This window comes from Triticum urartu, chromosome 3A (assembly GCF_056163025.1).
Source record: "Triticum urartu cultivar PI428250 chromosome 3A, HENAU_Tu73, whole genome shotgun sequence".
Classification (NCBI taxonomy): domain Eukaryota; kingdom Viridiplantae; phylum Streptophyta; class Magnoliopsida; order Poales; family Poaceae; genus Triticum; species Triticum urartu.
In genome coordinates, this window is record NC_141875.1 from 639,218,812 (window position 1) to 639,238,943 (window position 20,132).

The 20,132-nt window shown below is 45.3% G+C and overlaps 1 pseudogene; it reads right to left on the reverse strand.

Annotated features, from left to right (window-relative positions):
• Positions 1-970: 970 nt before the first annotated feature.
• LOC125547104 (F-box protein SKIP19-like) lies at positions 971-19,802 on the reverse strand (annotated as a pseudogene).
• Positions 19,803-20,132: the final 330 nt, after the last annotated feature.

The following is a 20,132-nucleotide window of genomic DNA, read 5'->3' on the forward strand; positions in this document are numbered from 1 at the left end:
TGCTCATTATATAGTTCTCCTCATTATCGATTTTGTTCTGCTTTCTCATTAACATATTTCGACACACCTGTGTCTGGTCAGACGACGATGGAAGCCGTCACACCGAGAGGGCCATAAGAATATCTCTCCATCGTCGTCGGAGCAAATCCCACCCATGAGCTATATGGTCCCTTGTAAAACTTTCTGATGAACATGTAAGTTGTCGTTATGATCACCGTATCGTAGATGACGTTTGAGCAACCCCGAAGTTCATCGTACGATAAGAAGTGACTATGATACTCTCATGGCCTAAGGAACTAATTCACACATTAACACTCCGTGTTATAACAACTGACTTCTGATGATGATTGTATCTCAAAGTATAACAAACAAGTCTTGGGTCGATTCAATATAACCATTCTACTAACGTAATATTCTCAAAGTTGTTTTAGGACTATCTTACAATTTGGCTACGTACTTTATGGCTAATATACTTATAAACATGTAAAAATATGAAATATTGAGGTACCTAACAAAGTTCCATCGAAACGCATGATAAGTTGCGCCATTTGTACTCTGTGTAGGATAAAAGATTGTCAATGTTTTCTTTATAAAATTTACTTTTAGCATGTTCCACTCCCATAAGTTGTTCTTATACTCACTCCGTCCCACAACATAAGTTGTTTAGCTCGCAAAAACGTCTTATATTATGGGACAGAGGGAGTATTTGTTAAAACTTCGGACCACAAGTAATAAGCTCCGGTAAAGGTTCAAGCAATTAACGTGAGAATAGAGCTGCGTAGTACGACACTTGCAAGCTGCCCGTCCAACCATTTACACAAACTAGTAGTATAACGCACACTAAAGGCAGATGGTTCAAAAGCACCCTTGGCTTGCCTGTACATCAAAAGCTTTCCTGCAGGCACGCTCTTCAGGATCCAAAACACCAAGACAGTGATTTGGACTACTGAACATGGCACAGCTGCACCTGTTACAGCTCCCAGTAGTATCTGGGATCATCCATGGAGTAGGTTGGCACAGGCGAGTCAGGGGACGAGGGGAGCGAGTAGTCATCCCAGTAGTTCTCGCCGTAGTCATCGTTGTCCATCGCTGCCTCGTTGTGGAGAGCCTGAGCCTCTATTTCATAGAGATTAGGCATCTCGATCACTTCACCTTCGTCCTCCTCGATGGTATCAAGTTCTGGGCAATGAGCGTGAGGCCACGCTCCTGGCAGACGGACATGCTTGATATTGGCACAGCGAGCTTTGAGTTCAGCGTCAACTAGGAGGTGGCCGCATTCTCTAAGGTCGAGGAACTCGAGGTGGGGGCAGCCTTCAAGGATGGCGTACACCCCTTTTTTAGTCAGGCCGTAGCCTGCCATCTGCAGGAGCCGCAGCTCGTGCAAGCTCTCTGCTATGGCGAAGGCCTCCTCATTGTGTCTCGTCTCCCAGGCTTCATAAGGCTCCTCCTCCTCCTCTTCCTCCTCGTCGTTTTGCCGCTGTTCCATCCTGATCTCACGCTCTATTGAATCTGAATCGTACCATGGCAAACAGACTCTTAGACGCTTCAGCGCTGGGCAGGCTGCACCAATCCCCTTGAAAAAGTCCCATGTCAGCTTCTGACCAGAGTACTCTATCTCTTCTAGCATTGGACATTTAGCTGCAAGCTTAATTACTACGTCCTCATCATCCCAAAAGTAATAGGCGCCGATGAGCCAATGCTCTTCAATGAGTTGCATCTGCAGAGACAAGTACGAAAGTAGACACACATGAACCGAGTAAAATCAGACAAGTACAGTAAGACTACATAACAAGTTTAAACAGTACACATATTTCTCCTTAAAGGAAGACTTCAAGATGCTCAGGGGGGTTCATAGTCGACCTTGGGGGGTTCATAGCCAACCTTGTTGGGGGCCTGCCCTAGTCACTAGTTGCTTTTCTCAAAAGACTCCTACTAATTAGCATTACTTTTTCATCTCCTCTTATAGTGAGACACTAAGTAGCTTGTAGTGATAGCTACGTAAATACAATCTAACTTTGTACCCCTGATCCTTGATTAATATAACAAGAAGACTGTAGGAAACTCTCCTACAATCATTCACAATTCAAAACAAACGTATGATAAATATCAAATGAGTTTCACAATTGGCAATAAGTAACCTGTCGTAAATATCATATAACGATGTACCGTAAATATCTAACAAGAGTCAGTACATCAAGGCAAATTATTTGGCCATAGGCGACCTGTCCTAAATATGTTTCCCTATTTGTTGAGACAAATATAGCCATACAGAAAGCATTCGGCTGTCCTTTGAACCTCATGAAGATAAAACTATTATACATATGTCTCGATAATATATCATAAAAGCTGACATGTTTAGCAAAAAATAAACTATTAGGTGGTTGGTAAATACCGCAAACAGTGTGTCAGCACTACAGATTGATAGGTTTCAGAGTGTGACACATACGGAGTAAGAGACCAAATGCTGAAATTCAAGAATGGGAATTTAGGACACAAATAACAATTACCTGCTTGCAATGTAATTCAGGAGTTCACTACTGACAAACTTCTGAGCCCAGAACGATTCCATCCGTCCATCAGAGCGATCTATAGCCACCTTTGCCATTTGGCACATGATGTTTCCCCCCTTGGAGAAAACCAACTTGTGGCGTGTCATGTCCACGAAACGCCACAGCTCAGGGGACTTGGCTGCCACCAACCATGAGCGGCACACAAGTCCGGCGCCCATCAGTATCTCAATGGTCCCAAGCTTCATGAAGATTGCAGAAAGCGCATCGAGTGGGAGCTCAGACCAATCCCTGAAATCAGATACAGGCAATGGGTTTGGCCCCGCCTCCATTGTGCCAGGGAGGTCCTGAAAAACAAGGTGTATTCACAGAGATAACATGGATGCCCAAATTCAGCAAGAGCTTGAAATTTGCACGATGAGACAGCTTTAATACTAGATAGACAACGGTTATGCAATGTAGGAGTGGTTTCTCCATGGTACAAGATAACATAACTTTTACAGAGAAACGAATGGCTGATCAAGTGGTTTAGCCGGAAACAACAATCAGATAATTAGCTGAATACGAAATACCCTTTTTAAAAAAAAATTTAGGGAGGGTGTAGCGAAGCAAAGCTCGGCTTGTTTAGGGGGAAAGAAAGTTCTGCAGAACAACCACCCAATTTGGTGCCAAAAGCACTCCCTCAAGATGAACTCTTATTTAAGCTTTGCAATCGATGATAAGCCAATCAGACCAAGTTAGCAAATCAATCCACCCTTATCATCTCTGAATCCACCCAATTATGATTTACCCAAACATCCATCAAACCGGTATACGCACCACTCTGTTCTTGTGCGGGTAGGCCTGAAACCCCTGCTTCGCCATCTCGGGCAGCAGGTCGTCGCCGGCCACGGCCTCCCGCTTCGCCCTCTTGCATCTATCGCTCCTCGCCCTGCAAAGCACCGACGCGTCAGCCGCCGAAACCAAAGGGCAAAGGCCGTTCAAGCCAAACGGAGACCGAAGCGCGGCGGGTGGATGAAAGGGGACGAGCTCCTGCACGGCCTCCTCGTCGATTTCCCCGTTGGGCGGGATGGCCTTCCTCATTGTCAGGACCCGAGTGCCTCTGTCTGAAGATCCGATCGCTGCAAACAGGATTCAGTTAATTCAAACCCGTCCGAACAGGCGGGAAACGTCAGGAGCCACACATCTTCGATCGCACGGCCGAGACGTCGTCGTACCGCTTCGCCAGTTATGATGACCCAACGAGCGTCCGATCTTCATCGTGTGGCGGGGACTGCCCTGGAGGTCGCTGTTCCCTTTCCGGCAAAGACCGCAGCGTTTCTCTCCTTTCTGTTTTGCTTTTGCTCGTCTTTTTCCTTCCCTTTGTAAGGCTATAAAGCCAGGAGTTGGGATCGAGGTTAGGTATCTTTTTTGTTAGGGTTTCCCCCTTGCCGCCGCCAGTGTTCCTGGTCGGCTAGAACCTCTGTAACGAGCTAGACTCGCTAATCATTCCTCTGAAATTCAAGCTAAACTCCACTAGTTCAGTCTCTGTTTTACTGAATTCCATGCTTCAGACCACCTGGGTCTGACAAGTGGTAATCAGAGCCAGGTTCATCTCCTTGGCGGCGTAAGATCGGGTGCCGAAGTGGAGTTGGAGGAGCCGTAAAATCCTTCACTTCCCACCGGACAATCTTGGCGGCGGTGTAGCTGATGGCGGCGGTGCAGGCGGCGGCAGGATCTACAGTCAAGGTCGGGTTGCAACAAGTGCTATGGTAAAATTCCTCCCTTTGCTTGACGATCTCTTGCAGTGAGGTTACTGGCTCCCTGCCAGTTCTAAAAACCCTCTCTGCGTCACTCCATCAAGATGACTGGCCCATCTGATTCGTCCTCCACAAACAACCTGGAGATGCAATCCTTACAACTCGATGTCCAAACACTACAGAGAAATCGAGAGCAGGACAGACAGGACTTCGAGGACTTCAGGGACCATGTGCAAGACAACTTCCAGTCAATGCAGAAGTCTTTGAGGGAATTACAGGGCACACTTAACAAATTTATCTCTGGATTTCCAAAACCACGTGAAACCCCACCCATTCCCCAAGATATCCCTCAAGGCAGTGGACAAAATCATACACCACAAGGCCCATTGCTTCGGCCAGTCGATGGCCTCCAAACCCCTCCTACTGCAGGCTCTGTAACTTTGGTGGATAAGCACACTGGAAAAGAACTTAACTTGGATGGCAGCACCAAAATTCCGTACAGGCACCCCCACTTTGCGGACAACAAACTTCTCCCACCTGATGCCAGAGCAACTACTGCAATTCCTCAAATAGGAAACATGCAACAAATCACTCAGTTAGAACAAGAGCAAGCTGAGGAGCAGGTTCAGCAAATAGCTGGTAGAGGGGGCAATGCACAGAGAGATCAAGTCCAAGACAATAGAAGACCTCTGACTTTGGTGAAACCTGCTAAGTATAACATACCAGAGTTTGATGGAAGTGGAACTGACTCTTGGATCCAAACCATTGAAATGTACTTTGAAGCTGCTAGGACACCACTGGAGCAGAAAACTGAAATTGCTGTCACTTACTTAAAGGGGCCAGCCATAGAGTGGTGGAGAGGAACTGGAATTATTGCCAATACCCTAACCTGGTACAGGTTCTGTAGACTGATTGGAGACAGGTTTTCCGAAACTTCAGTATGTGACAATGTCAGAACTTTTCATGCTCTCAACCAAACTGGGTCTGTTAATGACTATGTGCTCAAGTTTGAACAGTCCATGAACTTACTCAGGAGGGACAACCCTGCACTGCCTGCTGATTATTACAAAGCTAGTTTCATTGCTGGTCTGAGTGACACTATCCAACATTATGTTCAATATCATGAACCAGCATACCTACAAAAAGCTATCTGGTTGGCCAGAAGAATGGAACAAGCTCAGCCCAGCAAGAAAACACCAGTGGCTTATATTAATCAGCCAGTTAGGAGGCAACTTCAGTTGGAGCCAGGAACGCCACCTCCTAACAACACACCTACTGTCATCCAATAGGCCAGAATGAAAGGAATCTGCTACCAGTGCAAAGAACCATGGTTTCCTGGCCACAAGAAAGTTTGCAAATTGGCAAATCAAATGCAGATACAAGCCTTGCAAGAGACCTGCCCTGAGGATGCAGAACTGGTCTACTACACTGCTGATGATACTGAAGCTCCACCTCCCACTGACTTGGATGACACTCCCTTGCAAATCTCCATGCATGCCCTCATGGGAGTCACTTCCTCCAAGCCGAGTTTCACTGTTACAGTCATGTTGGGAGACAGACTTGCAACTGCCCTCATTGACAGTGGCAGCACTGCAACATTTGTAACTCCTGCACTTGCAAAGCTGGCTCTGTGTGCTCTTACTCCAACTAAGAAAAAGAAAGTGTTAGTTGCCAATGGAGCAACTCTATGGACTGAATTCATTGCCCCCCAGTGCCCTTTTGTGGTGCAAGGAACTGAATTTTCCCATGATTTCTGAGTCCTACAGTTGCAAGGTTATGATGTGATATTGGGAGCTGATTGGATGAAAACTGTTAGTCCTGTCCAGCTAGATTTTGAGGAAATGGAAGTGCAAGTCACACTGAAATCAGGAGAAAAGAAAATCTTCAAGGATGAAAGCTGAAAGTGCAACTATCCCTAGGTGGTTTTGGTAATTCATAACAACATATAGCTCATTGAGCTAATACTATTCCAAGATGATTATTTCAGGAAAGCTCAATGATTGGCATGGCATGGATGTGAAAGTGGAACCCTCAAAATGCTAAGGACAAAGGATTGGCTCAAGCTCAAAAGCTCAAGACTCTTCATTTTATATTTTAGTGATCCAAGATCACATTGAGTCTTTAGGAAAAGCCAATACTATCAAGGAGGGATGAGGTGCTGCTTAATGAGCCTCTTGCTTCATGTGCTTAGTGATATGCTCCAAAACCCTCAACTACTTTCCCATATCCACTTATGACCTAAACCCTAAGCCAAACTCGGTCCTACCGATTCTTCCTATCCGGCGCCACCGAGTTTCACTTGTCATTAGCCACTGCCAAACCCTAGCAATTCGGTCCTACCAATAGGGATCTCGGTCTCACCGAGATGGGGTTGCAAACTCTCTGTTTCCCTTTCGTAACTTTTCGGTCCCACCGAAAGAGCGAATCGGTCCCACCGAGATTGCAATGTAAACTCAGTGTTTCCCCTTTATAACTTTTCGGTCTCACCGAGTTCCACTCGGTCTCACCGAAAGAGCAAATCGGTCCCACCGAGTTTGCCTGACCAACTCTCTGGTTAGCTAATTACCAAATTCGGTCTCACCGAGTTTGTGTAATCGGTCTCACCGAGATTACGTTATGCCCAAACCCTAACCATATCGGTCCTACCGAGTTGCATGTCAGTCCCACCGAAAATCACTAACGGTCACTAGGTTTACATTTTCGGTCCGACCGAGTTCATTGATTCGGTCCCACCGAGATTGGAAAACTGTGTAACGGTTGGATTTTGTGTGGAGGCTATATATACCCCTCCACCTTCTTCTCATTCTGTGTGAGAGACATCAGAACACACACACCATTCCAACTCATATGTTCTGAGAGAGAACCACCTACTCATGTGTTGAGACCAAGACATTCCATTCCTACCATATGAATCTTGATCTCTAGCCTTCCCAAGTTGCTTTCCACTCAAATCTTCTTTCCACCAAATCCAAATCCTATGAGAGAGAGTTGAGTGTTGGGAGACTATCATTTGAAGCACAAGAGCAAGGAGTTCATTACCTACACACCATTTGTTACTTCTTGGAGAGTGGTGTCTCCTAGATTGGCTAGGTGTCACTTGGGAGCCTCCGACAAGATTGTGGAGTTGAACCAAGGAGTTTGTAAGGGCAAGGAGATCGCCTACTTCGTGAAGATCTACCGCTAGTGAGGCAAGTCCTGTGTGGGCGATGGCCATGGTGGGATAGGCAAGGTTGCTTCTTCGTGGACCCTTTGTGGGTGGTTGCTTCTTCGTGGACCCTTCGTGGGTGGAGCCCTGTGTGGACTCGCGCAACCGTTGCCCTTGGGTGGAGCCCTGTGTGGACTCGTGCAACCGTTACCCTTCGTGGGTTGAAATCTCCATCAACGTGGATGTAGGATAGCACCACCTATCCGAACCACGGGAAAAACATCCGTGTCTCCAATAGCGTTTGAATTCTCCAAACCCTTCCCTTTACATTCTTGCAAGTTGCATGCTTTACTTTCCGCTGCCTATATACTCTTTGCATGCTTGCTTGAATTATGTGATGATTGCTTGACTTGTCCCAAAATAGCTAAAATCTGCCAGGAACTAAAATTGGGAAAAGGTTAAGTCTTTATTTGGTCAAGTAGTCTAATCACCCCCCTCTAGACATACTTTCGATCCTACAAGTGGTATCAGAGCTTTGGTCTCCATTTGCTTGATCTCCATAGCTTTTGGTGGTCATAGCCTTGGTTTCACAACCTAGGAGAGTATGGCGTCTAGCGAGGGAAGTTATCACCGTAGAGGTCCTTACTTTGATGGTACTAATTTTGCTAGTTGGAAGCATAAAATGAAAATGCATATTCTTGGACATAACCCCGCCGTTTGGGCTATTGTGTGTGTTGGTTTGCAAGGTGACTTCTTTGATGGGAGAGAACCGAACCGTGAAGCTACCGCGGATGAGTTCAAGATGTTGCAATACAATGCTCAAGCTTGTGATATTCTCTTCAGCGGATTGTGCCCCGAAGAATTCAACAAAATCAGCCGTCTTGAGAATGCAAAGGAAATTGGGACACTTTGATTGATATGCACGAAGGTACTGACTCCATCAAGGAATCCAAGTTGGATGTGCTTCAAAGCCAACTTGACAAGTTCAAGATGAAGGATGGTGAAGGTGTCGCCGAAATGTACTCTAGGCTTGCTCTCATCACAAATGAGATTGCCGGCTTAGGAAGTGAAGAGATGACCGATAAATTCATCATCAAGAAGATTCTAAGAGCCTTGGATGGAAAATATGATACCGTGTGCACATTGATTCAAATGATGCCCAATTACAAAGATCTCAAGCCAACGGAAGTGATTGGAAGAATTGTTGCTCATGAGATGTCACTTAAGGATAAAGAGGAACTTCACAACAAATCAAGTGGTGCCTATAAAGCCTCATGTGAAGCCCCTACATCATCAAGTGAGAAACAAGACTTCAATGAAGAATTGAGCTTAATGGTGAAGAACTTCAACAAGTTCTACAAGAGTAGAAGCAAAGATAGAAGCTTCAAGTCAAGGTCCTACAATGACAAAAGATCTTCTAGCCAAGAGCGAAACTGCTACAATTGTGGAAGACCCGGACACTATTCAAATGAGTGTACGGCTCCCTACAAAAGAAGAGAAGATTCTCCAAAAAGAAGAAGCAAAGAATCACCACCAAGAGAGAGAAGGAGTAGAGATGATCGTTATGAACGAAGATACTCACGGAGAAGCAAGGATTTGGAAAGGAAGGAAAAATCATCAAGGAGCTACACAAGACGAAGACATCAAGCTCATGTTGGTGAATGGGTATTCGGCTCCGACTCCGACAGCCACTCCAAGAGAAGTTATTACTCCGGCTCCGAAGATACTCAAGATGAAGGTGTTGCCGGTCTAGCACTTGTGTCAACCAACTCCTACGACATATTTGACTCACCAAATGAAGGAATTGGAAGATGCTTCATGGCCAAAGGTCCTAAGGTAACACACCCCGAGTATGTTGATTTCAATAGTGATGATGATGACTTGTTAGGTGATGATTTGCTTGGTGACAACTCTAGTGATGAATACTATGATGAAATGTCAATTAAAAATGCTAATCAAGATAAAACAAATGACAATGATAAGGAGAAGATTGAGGCCCTAAATAAAGAACTAAACACTCTTAAGTTAGCTCATGAAACCATCTTCGAAGATCATCGAGAACTTTTAAGAGCTCATGAGAAATTACGCTTTGAGAAGCTCAATCTTGAGCAAGAGCATGAGTTCTTAAAAGAAATCAATGATGATCTCCGCAAGAAAAGTTCTTCTTACATTGCCAAGCGTTTACTCTTATCTACTTACATGCCTCAAGTCAAGTCTAATAACAAGAAGGATTCTTCCTCTAGCAGTAACAATGATCATGTTAAATCCAATATTGTTGCTTCTAGTAGTTCTCTTGATTCCACTAATGATTCTCTTAGCCAAGTTACACTTGAGCAAGAAAATAGCTTATTGAAGGGAATTATAGAGAAAGGAGTGTACAAAAGCCTTGCCGGGAGTAAGCAATTCGAGGAAATTGTGCGCAAGCAAGGAATGCACCGGAAGAATCAAGGTGTTGGTTTTGAACGAAAGTTCAATGCCAATGGAGTTGAGTGGGAAGAAGATCAATACCCCAAGACAAAGTTTGTCCCTCAACAAGAGAAGTATGCTTCTTTCAAGGGGACACAAGCTCAAGATGATCTTCCACCACAAGACTACGAGCAAAAAGGCAAGGACAAGCTTCAAGAGGAAATTGATGCATTTGAAGAAGCTCCAAAGACCTTAGTCAAGTGGATTCCCAAGACTACTTCAAGCTCCACTTCATCAAGTACGACTACAACTCCAAGGATTCCCATCAAGATGATGTGGATCCAAAAGAAGAAGAACTAGAGAGTTCTTGAGGGTGACTCCGCCAACATACTTCACTCTTATCATTTTGGCAAGAACAAGTGCAATCAACTTCCACATCTTGCACTAGTTCAAGGAGTCACAAACCCTCTTGTTGGTAAGACAAGGGACAAGGTAACCTAAAAGTTTTCATGGACATCATCTTTTGTGTGCATCACTCTATGTCTATGGATATCCTTGCTTGTTCCTTGTGGGACTAACCCATGTAGGTATTGAAAGTGCAATTCACTCAAATGGATAGCTCCAAGAGATCTACATCAACATTGAGCATCCACATCTTCAATATCTACATGAAGTCATCATCGACAAAACCCAAGGTTAGTTCATCCCTCTTAAGGGGGATATCACATCTAGGGGGAGCTTTACTCTAAGACTTGAGCTAAAGCAACTCTAAAGATGTGAACAAAACAATGCTTTATGTAAAAGTGGTAACCCCACTTGAGCTTAAACGATGAGTATGACCTATGATCAAGTGCTCTCACTTGACTCCTAAGTCAATATACTCATATATAGATGACCTAGTCATCGCAAATTGCTTGATAGATGCTAGAATTGGTTGTGCATGCCTTGCCACATATTTCATTTGCCATCTTATTGTGTGAGCATGCTGGATTGCATATTTTACTCATTCGAGGACATCCACTTGTTGTTTTGATTGTTTGGTTTTATCTTCTTTTGCCAAGTGGATGGACAAGAATGCCTAAGAACCTCCTCTAGCTATCTATGCTTTTCTCGTCTCAAACTCTATTCATGCTGCATCACAAAATTTGATCAAGTCAGATTCGAACCACTCTGTGTGAGGAGCGCTCGGAGTCCCCGATTCGTCATAGACTTAAACTTCCAAAACCTCTTTATGATTCTCGGTCTGACCGATACCCTACTTTCGGTCCTACCGAGATCATTAAGTTGATCTAAGTTTTCGATCTCGGTGCAACCGATTTGAACCTTTCGGTCACACCGAGTTTCAGTAACTGCACGCAGTTATGAATCTCGGTGCCACCGAGTCGTTCCACTCGGTCACACCGACAGGGTCGGGCTATATATAGTCACGGGCAAAATTTGGAAATTTCTCCGAACCCCTTCGCCCGCGCGATAGCCTACTCTGCCCTCGAGGTCTCCGGATCGTCTTCTCGCTGCCAGCAGCCTCCAGTCGCTGGTCTCCATCGCCGTCAACGGGAATTCTGCCCCGCCGTTGCCGCCGTAGCAAGTCCCCGCCGAACTAGGGTATGGACTTGATCTTTGTGCTATTCCTCAATCTGATTCCTAGCACATTGTGATCATATTGATTCTTGCCACGTTTGAGAAACTTCTATCCAGTCAAAACGCCCGTAGATTAGGTTTGATTCGAAAATTCTAGGTTTAGGTTTCCGCCGAAACCATCTCGGACCCACCGAGTTGAAAAACTCGGTCCCACCGATTTGGCTTATGCCATTGCACAAGTGAGACTCGGTCTGACCGAGAATTACTTATCGGTGTGACTGATTTTTGAACTCGGTGAAACCCTAGCAGTCTCGGTGCCACCGAACTGTGACTCGGTCCTACCGAGTTCACTAGTTTAGGTTCCAAAACTGCTTCGGTATCACCGAGTTTGAAAATCGGTAGATCCGAGATGATTTCAGTGGGAAACTAAAACTAAGTTTTTGGATCATTCTTTTGCAAAAATCTCTGCATTTTGTGATGCTCATCTTTTCTATCTCATCTATAATCTATTCACAGGGTCAGCAGTCAGTTTGCAGCATGTCAGACCAGAGTGATAGCCAGAATTTGTCAGAACAGCAAGTGGTGATGAGTGAGGGCACTAGTCCCTCCAGTTCATTTGATGAAGGCATCAGGAGCACTCCTAGTAACTTGCCAAAGGCTGCCACGAGACAAAGGAAGAAGAGGACTTTAGATTCCGAAGATGAGGACTATGTGGCAGAGGAAGAGGCCACTTCCAAGAGAGTTGAGCCAGCTCAAGGCACTAAGCCAGGTCTGAAAATCAAAAGGCCAGCAGGCAGGCAGCCCATGTCAAAGGCAAGAGCCTCAACTGAGAAGCCCACTCCCCAAGAGCCAGTTGCAGCTGAGGGCAAGAAAAGAAAGGAAAGGGTGAAGAAGACTGTGGCTAGAGTGCTTGGAAAGGCTTCCATCATGGAAGAAGAAGAGGAAGAAGAGGTAGCTGCACCAGCACCCAAGGCACCCAAGATGATGGGTGATGCCATAAGGTCAGGGGCTACTGCATCTAAGCCCAAAGCTGCCTCCAAGCCAAAACCTAAGAGAAATACAAGGAGCATTCCTGCAGCTGAGAAGAACAAGGCCCCAGTGCCTGAGACTGTTGCTGAGGATGAGGAGGAGAATGTCCTGAGAAAGCTAAAGCCCAAGATTCCAGACCACAATGATGCTCATCCTGTGGCTGAGGATATGAAGCTCAGGAGAGATTCAGGGCTGAGGAAATGGAGAGAAGCAGACCCGTATGCTTCAAGGAGAAGGACAGCAGTGGACTACAGGTTTCACACCAAGGAGCAGCAGGATTTCTATGAGACTGTTTTGCTAGATAAGAAGCCAATTGTCTGTGACATGAGATGGGTTGACTGGACCTACATGAGGGAGAAGGAGGAACACTACCCAGGAGTATATGACAGCTTTCATGCTTGTGGAGTAGCTGACTTTGTTGGGCAGAAGCTCACAAAGTGGAATGAGGAGCTTATCATGCAGTTCTACTCCACAGCTCACTTTTATCCAGATGGGAGGATCACATGGATGTCTGAGGGTACAAGGTACCAATCCATAGTGGCTGAGTGGGCACAGATCATTAATGCCCCAGAGGAGCAAGATGATGACTTGGATATCTATGCCAAGAAGAAGATGGACCATAACTCCATGTCCAATATGTACAAGGAAATTCCCAATGAAGCTCTTGACACCTTCAAGTTTGGCTCTGTGCATTACCTTTTGTCAGGGCTCCCGACGATCAATTGGATACTAAGGCACACCTTATTGCCTAAGTCTGGAGATCACAAGATGATCAGAGGCCATGCTATCAACTTGCTACATGTGTTTGATGTGCCTCAGAAGTTTAAGGTGATGAGCCTCATAGTGGAAACTATCAAGAGGACTGCAGCAGATCAGAAGAGGAGCTGCGGATATGCCCCTCAGATTCAGGAGCTCATCAACTCGAAGATGGGCACGGGCATATATCTATTGAACAAGGAACACCTGCCCATCCGTCCAGATTTCGAGGACAATCAAGTTGTCATGACTGAGAACGAGCCATCATCTTCCCAAGCATTTGCAAAGAAGGAGAAGGCGAGGAAGGAGAAAGCTGCCAAGATGCCTACCCAAGAGGAGGCATCTGAATACTTCTTGAAGACCAAACAAGAGTAGCTTGGTTACTTGATTGCATCCACGCTGAGGATTGAGCAAAGTCTGGCGACTCTCACTCAGAATCAGCAGAGCCTAGAGAGAATCATGGAACAGAAGTTCTATGACCTGGATGTCAAGGTAACAGAAGTTCAGTCTGCAGTGGAGCAGCTCCAAGAGGACATGCAGGAGAGGAGAGGCAGGACTACCACTCATACCTTTGCCAGAGTGCCACGAGGCCCGAGGTCATCTGCCGTGCCAGTTGCTGACACCAGAGCCACCACTTCAGCACCAGCTATAGCCTCAGTTCCACCAGCTCCAGCATCTACTTCAGCTCCAACTCCAGCGACTACTTCAGCATCTACCGAAGCCTTCGTCCTTGGAGTGATCCGGACTCCACCACCACCTGAAGATCAAGCCTGAGCGTCGATCTAGTGCTATACATTTTCTAGGAACTTTTTGGTAACTTGTTGCCAAAGGGGGAGAAGATGTATAGATCATAGGCTTCGAGAGAGAGAGAGTTGCTTTTCTCTCTTGCTTTATTTGGTGGTTTTTCGAACTTGTTTGCTTTTGAGTGCTTGTTTGGTACTACGTCATTATTTGTGAGACATTGATGATCATGTGTTTGATCATAAGCTACACTTAATGTTTGCTTAATATTATCATCTTATCTATCTTGTGTGATCATTCACTTTTCTTGGTGATGAGTGCATGTATTTCATTCTTATCATTTTAAGCGCTCCACCAAGATGTATGTGACATGGAAGAGTAACCCATGACTCTAACTCTTTGTGCATTTGCAGTCCAAAGCAAATTTTAAATATGCACAAATTTAGGGGGAGCTCTTACTTATCACATACTTCTCAAAGCGACGATATATTTCATGTTTATTATCATTTGTCGAAGCTTTGATCTATATGTTGTCATCAATTACCAAAAAGGGGGAGATTGAAAGTGCAACTATCCCTAGGTGGTTTTGGTAATTCATAACAACATATAGCTCATTGAGCTAATACTATTCCAAGATGATTATTTCAGGAAAGCTCAATGATTGGCATGGCATGGATGTGAAAGTGGAACCCTCAAAATGCTAAGGACAAAGGATTGGCTCAAGCTCAAAAGCTCAAGACTCTTCATTTTATATTTTAGTGATCCAAGATCACATTGAGTCTTTAGGAAAAGCCAATACTATCAAGGAGGGATGAGGTGTTGCTTAATGAGCCTCTTGCTTCATGTGCTTAGTGATATGCTCCAAAACCCTCAACTACTTTCCCATATCCACTTATGACCTAAACCCTAAGCCAAACTCGGTCCTACCGATTCTTCCTATCCGGCGCCACCGAGTTTCACTTGTCATTAGCCACTGCCAAACCCTAGCAATTCGGTCCTACCGATAGGGATCTCGGTCTCACCGAGATGGGGTTGCAAACTCTCTGTTTCCCTTTTGTTACTTTTCGGTCCCACCGAGATTGCAATGTAAACTCAGTGTTTCCCCTTTGTAACTTTTCGGTCTCACCGAGTTCCACCCGGTCTCACCGAAAGAGCAAATCGGTCCCACCGAGTTTGCCTGACCAACTCTCTGGTTAGCTAATTACCAAATTCGGTCTCACCGAGTTTGTGTAATCGGTCTCACCGAGATTAGTTATGCCCAAACCCTAACCATATCGGTCCTACCGAGTTGCATGTCAGTCCCACCGAAAATCACTAACGGTCACTAGGTTTACATTTTCGGTCCGACTGAGTTTATTGATTCGGTCCCACCGAGATTGGAAAACTGTGTAACGGTTGGATTTTGTGTGGAGGCTATATATACCCCTCCACCTTCTTCTCATTCTGTGTGAGAGCCATCACAACACACACACCATTCCAACTCATATGTTCTGAGAGAGAACCACCTACTCATGTGTTGAGACCAAGACATTCCATTCCTACCATATGAATCTTGATCTCTAGCCTTCCCAAGTTGCTTTCCACTCAAATCTTCTTTCCACCAAATCCAAATCCTATGAGAGAGAGTTGAGTGTTGGGAGACTATCATTTGAAGCACAAGAGCAAGGAGTTCATTACCTACACACCATTTGTTACTTCTTGGAGAGTGGTGTCTCCTAGATTGGCTAGGTGTCACTTGGGAGCCTCTGACAAGATTGTGGAGTTGAACCAAGGAGTTTGTAAGGGCAAGGAGATCACCTACTTCGTGAAGATCTACCGCTAGTGAGGCAAGTCCTGTGTGGGCGATGGCCATGGTGGGATAGGCAAGGTTGCTTCTTCGTGGACCCTTTGTGGGTGGTTGCTTCTTCGTGGACCCTTCGTGGGTGGAGCCCTGTGTGGACTCGCGCAACCGTTGCCCTTGGGTGGAGCCCTGTGTGGACTCGCGCAACCGTTACCCTTCGTGGGTTGAAGTCTCCATCAACGTGGATGTAGGATAGCACCACCTATCCGAACCACGGGAAAAACATCCGTGTCTCCAATAGCGTTTGAATTCTCCAAACCCTTCCCTTTACATTCTTGCAAGTTGCATGCTTTATTTTCCGCTGCCTATATACTCTTTGCATGCTTGCTTGAATTATGTGATGATTTCTTGACTTGTCCCAAAATAGCTAAAATCTGCCAAGAACTAAAATTGGGAAAAGGTTAAGTCTTTATTTGGTCAAGTAGTCTAATCACCCCCCCTCTAGACATACTTTCGATCCTACAAAAGCTTACCCAGTGAGCCAGTTCAAGAAATGGACAGCATGGAGCACTTATCTGATGACACTATCTGTGGGGCTGTGTTGCTACTAAACAGAATTGCTCTGACAGAACATGAGGACACTGTTGTTCCCCCACCTGTCCAAGAACTTCTGGGTCAGTACAAGGATATTTTTGGAACTCCTACCGATTTACCTCCTAAGAGAAATGTTGATCATGCAATTCCTTTTGAACCTGGTGCAAAAGTTATAAACCAAAGGCCATACAGATTACCTTATCACCAAAAGGAAGTTATGGAAAATATCATTCAGGAAATGATTAAAAATAAGGTAATCAGAGATAGTTCAAGTCCTTACTCTTCTCCTGCAATTTTGGTGAAAAAGAAAGATCTATCCTGGGGACTTTGCAATGACTTCAGAAAGGTCAATACTCAGACTATCAAAAACAAATACCCCATCCCTGTTATTGAGGATTTGTTGGATGAATTGCATGGAGCCACTGTTTTCACTAAGCTTGATCTCAGAAGTGGATACCATCAGATCATAATGAAGGAAGAGGATATTGAGAAAACTGCTTTTAGCACTCACTGTGGGCACTATGAATACTTGGTTATGCCCTTTGGTTTAACCAATGCTCCTGCAACTTTCCAAATGCTCATGAATACTATCTTAGCCAAGTATCTCAGAAAATTTGTACTAGTATTCTTTGATGATATTTTGGTGTTCAGTAAAAATATGAAGGAGCACATAATCCACTTGCAACAAGTATTTGAAACTCTGAAGGAACACCATCTGTATATTAAAGCAAGCAAATGTGTCTTTGCTCAGCCTCAGGTGGAGTACTTGGGACATGTTATTAGGGCTGATGGAGTTGCAACTGACCCAGTCAAAATTCAGGCTGTACAGTAATGGCCAGAACCTGAAAATGTCACACAGCTCAGGAGCTTTTTAGGGTTGACAGGTTACTATAGAAGATTTGTGGAAAAGTATGGACTCATTTGCAGGCCACTGTTTAACTCCCTGAAAAAGGACAGTTTCACTTGGGGGCAAGAGCAAGTTCAAGCTTTCAATACCCTGAAGAACAAAATGACACAAGCCCCAGTGTTGGCCCCACCAGACTTCTCCAAGCCTTTCATCTTGGAAACAGATGCTTGTGCCTATGGACTGGGTGCAGTTCTAATGCAAGAGGGGAGACCTATTTCCTTTTTCAGTAAAGCAATTGGCCCTAGAGCAGCTGCATATTCCACTTATGACAAGGAAGCTTTAGCAATTATTGAAGCTCTCAAGCACTGGAAACATTATTTCGCTGCATCCTCTCTCATAATCAGAACTGATCAACAGAGTTTAAAATATATACAAGAACAAAAACTCACCGAGGGAATTCAGCACAAGCTTCTGGTCAAACTCCTTGGCTACAATTACACTTTGGAGTACAAGTAGGGCAAGAAAAATAAAGTGGCTGATGCCCTTTCCAGGGTGCACCACAAAATTTATGCTCTAATTGCTTCTACTGTCAAACCTGCCTGGGTAACTGAAGTTGTTGATAGCTACAAGAATGACCAAAGATGCAAGGATCTCCTAGCTCAACTAACTGTAAACCCTGATTCTGTGACCAACTACACTGTGCAACAGGGTGTGCTCAGATACAAAAACAGAATTGTCATTGGAGCTGATAACACCATCAGAACTAAATTGCTAGCTGCTTTACATAGCTCTGAACTTGGTGGCCATTCTGGTCACAGAGCTACATACCAAAGAGTTAAGCTTCTCTTCCATTGGCCTGGCATGAAGCAATTTGTTGTTGACTATATTAAACAATGCCCAACCTGTCAAATAAACAAAGTTGAACACTGCAAGTACCCTGGGCTGCTCCAACCTCTGCCAGTCCCAGACTTTGCCTGGTGCCACATAAGCATGGATTTTGTGGAAGGTCTTCCTACTTCTCACAACAAGAACATGATTTTGGTTGTGGTGGATAGGTTCACTAAATACAGCCACTTTATCCCAATGAAACACCCCATTACAGCTAATACTGTAGCTAAGGCTTTCACTGATAACATCTTCAAACTCCATGGGTTACCAGCTGTGATTGTCACTGACAGAGGCAAAATCTTCACTAGCAAGCTCTGGCAGGACTTGTTCAAGAAGTTGGGAATAAAATTACACATGAGCACTTCGTACCACCCTCAGTCTGATGGTCAGAAAGAGAGAGTTAACCAATGCTTGGAAAATTATCTCAGATGCATGGCTTTCATCCAACCACAAAAGTGGCTCAACTAGTTATCCCTAGCAGAGTGGTGGTACAACAGTAGCTATCACACAGCTCTCAAGATCACCCCATTCCAAGCCTTGTATGGCAGACCTCCTCATATGTTAGCTGAATCTGCTCTTTATCCTGTGGAAGAACTGGAACAGTTCCCTGATGTACTCACTGCTGAACAAACCACAACACATATTAAAGAACACCTCTTGAGGGCTCAAGCCAGAATGAAACATTACGCCGACAAGAAGAGATCTGAGAGAACATTGGAAGTTGGTGACATGGTATACCTGAAACTACAACCTTACAGGCATACCACTCTCAGTATCCATAGATGTCTCAAGTTGCATTCCAAATTTTATGGCCCATTCAGAGTTATCCTGAAAGTTGGTACAGTGGCTTACAAGCTCCTTCTTCCTGACGATTGCAAACTGCATGATACTTTTCATGTGAGCCAGCTCAAGAAGCATATTGGCCCAATGACGATTCCAAACCCCAAGCTCCCCTTACTCAACCCGGATGGAACAATCTTACTAGAACCAGAACAACTGCTCGAACGCAAACTGGTACCGCGTGTGCAAGGCAACATCAGTATCCCCGTGGTTCGATGGCTCATCAAATGGAGTAATCTACCTCTGGAGGAGGCCACTTGGGAGGACGCCACATTCATACAAAAAGTGTTTCCTAATTTCCAGCCCTGAGGACAGGTCTGATCTGGAAGGGGGGAGTTGTCAGGACCCGAGTGCCTCTGTCTGAAGATCCGATCGCTGCAAACAGGATTCAGTTAATTCAAACTCGTCCAAACAGGCGGGAAACGTCAGGAGCCACACATCTTCGATCGCACGGCCGAGACATCGTCGTACCGCTTCGCCAGTTATGATGACCCGACGAGCGTCCGATCTTCATCGTGTGGCGGGGACTGCCCTGGAGGTCGCTGTTCCCTTTCCGGCAAAGACCACAGCGTTTCTCTCCTTTCTGTTTTGCTTTTGCTCTTATTTTTCCTTCTCTTTGTAAGGCTATAAAGCCAGGAGTTGGGATCAAGGTTAGGTATCTTTTTTGTTATGGTTTCCCCCTTGCCGCCGCCAGTGTTCCTGGTCGACTAGAACCTCTGTAACGAGCTAGACTCGCTAATCATTCCTCTGAAATTCAAGCTAAACTCCACTAGTTCAGTCTCTGTTTTACTGAATTCCATGCTTCAGACCACCTGGGTCTGACACTCATGATGCGCCTGATGTCGGCGATGGGCAGGAACGCGCCCCGCTCCTCCCTGCTGCCACCGGCCGCGGGGCTGCCGCTAATGCGGCTCCCGCCGTCGCCTGAGGGGCTCGCCGGTGGGTTGGCCATGCCCTCCCGCCTCCAACTCTAGGTCAATCAGACCGGGCAACCCACCGTCTCACCCCACCGAACCCAAACCCCAAACCCTTGGAACGAGAAGCGAGTGTGGGTGAGAGGGAAAAGAATTATAGGAGACCATGTCTTACGGGTGGTTAGCAGGTGAGACTCGCCTTGATAAATGACACATGGCATTTATCTTGATTTATAAATGCCACGTGTCATTCATCAAGGTGAGTTTATCTTGATTTATAAATGCCACGTGTCATTCATCAATGTGAGTCTCACCTGCTAGCCCGTGAGATCTGATCTCATATAATTTTTTTCCGGGTGAAACTGTGG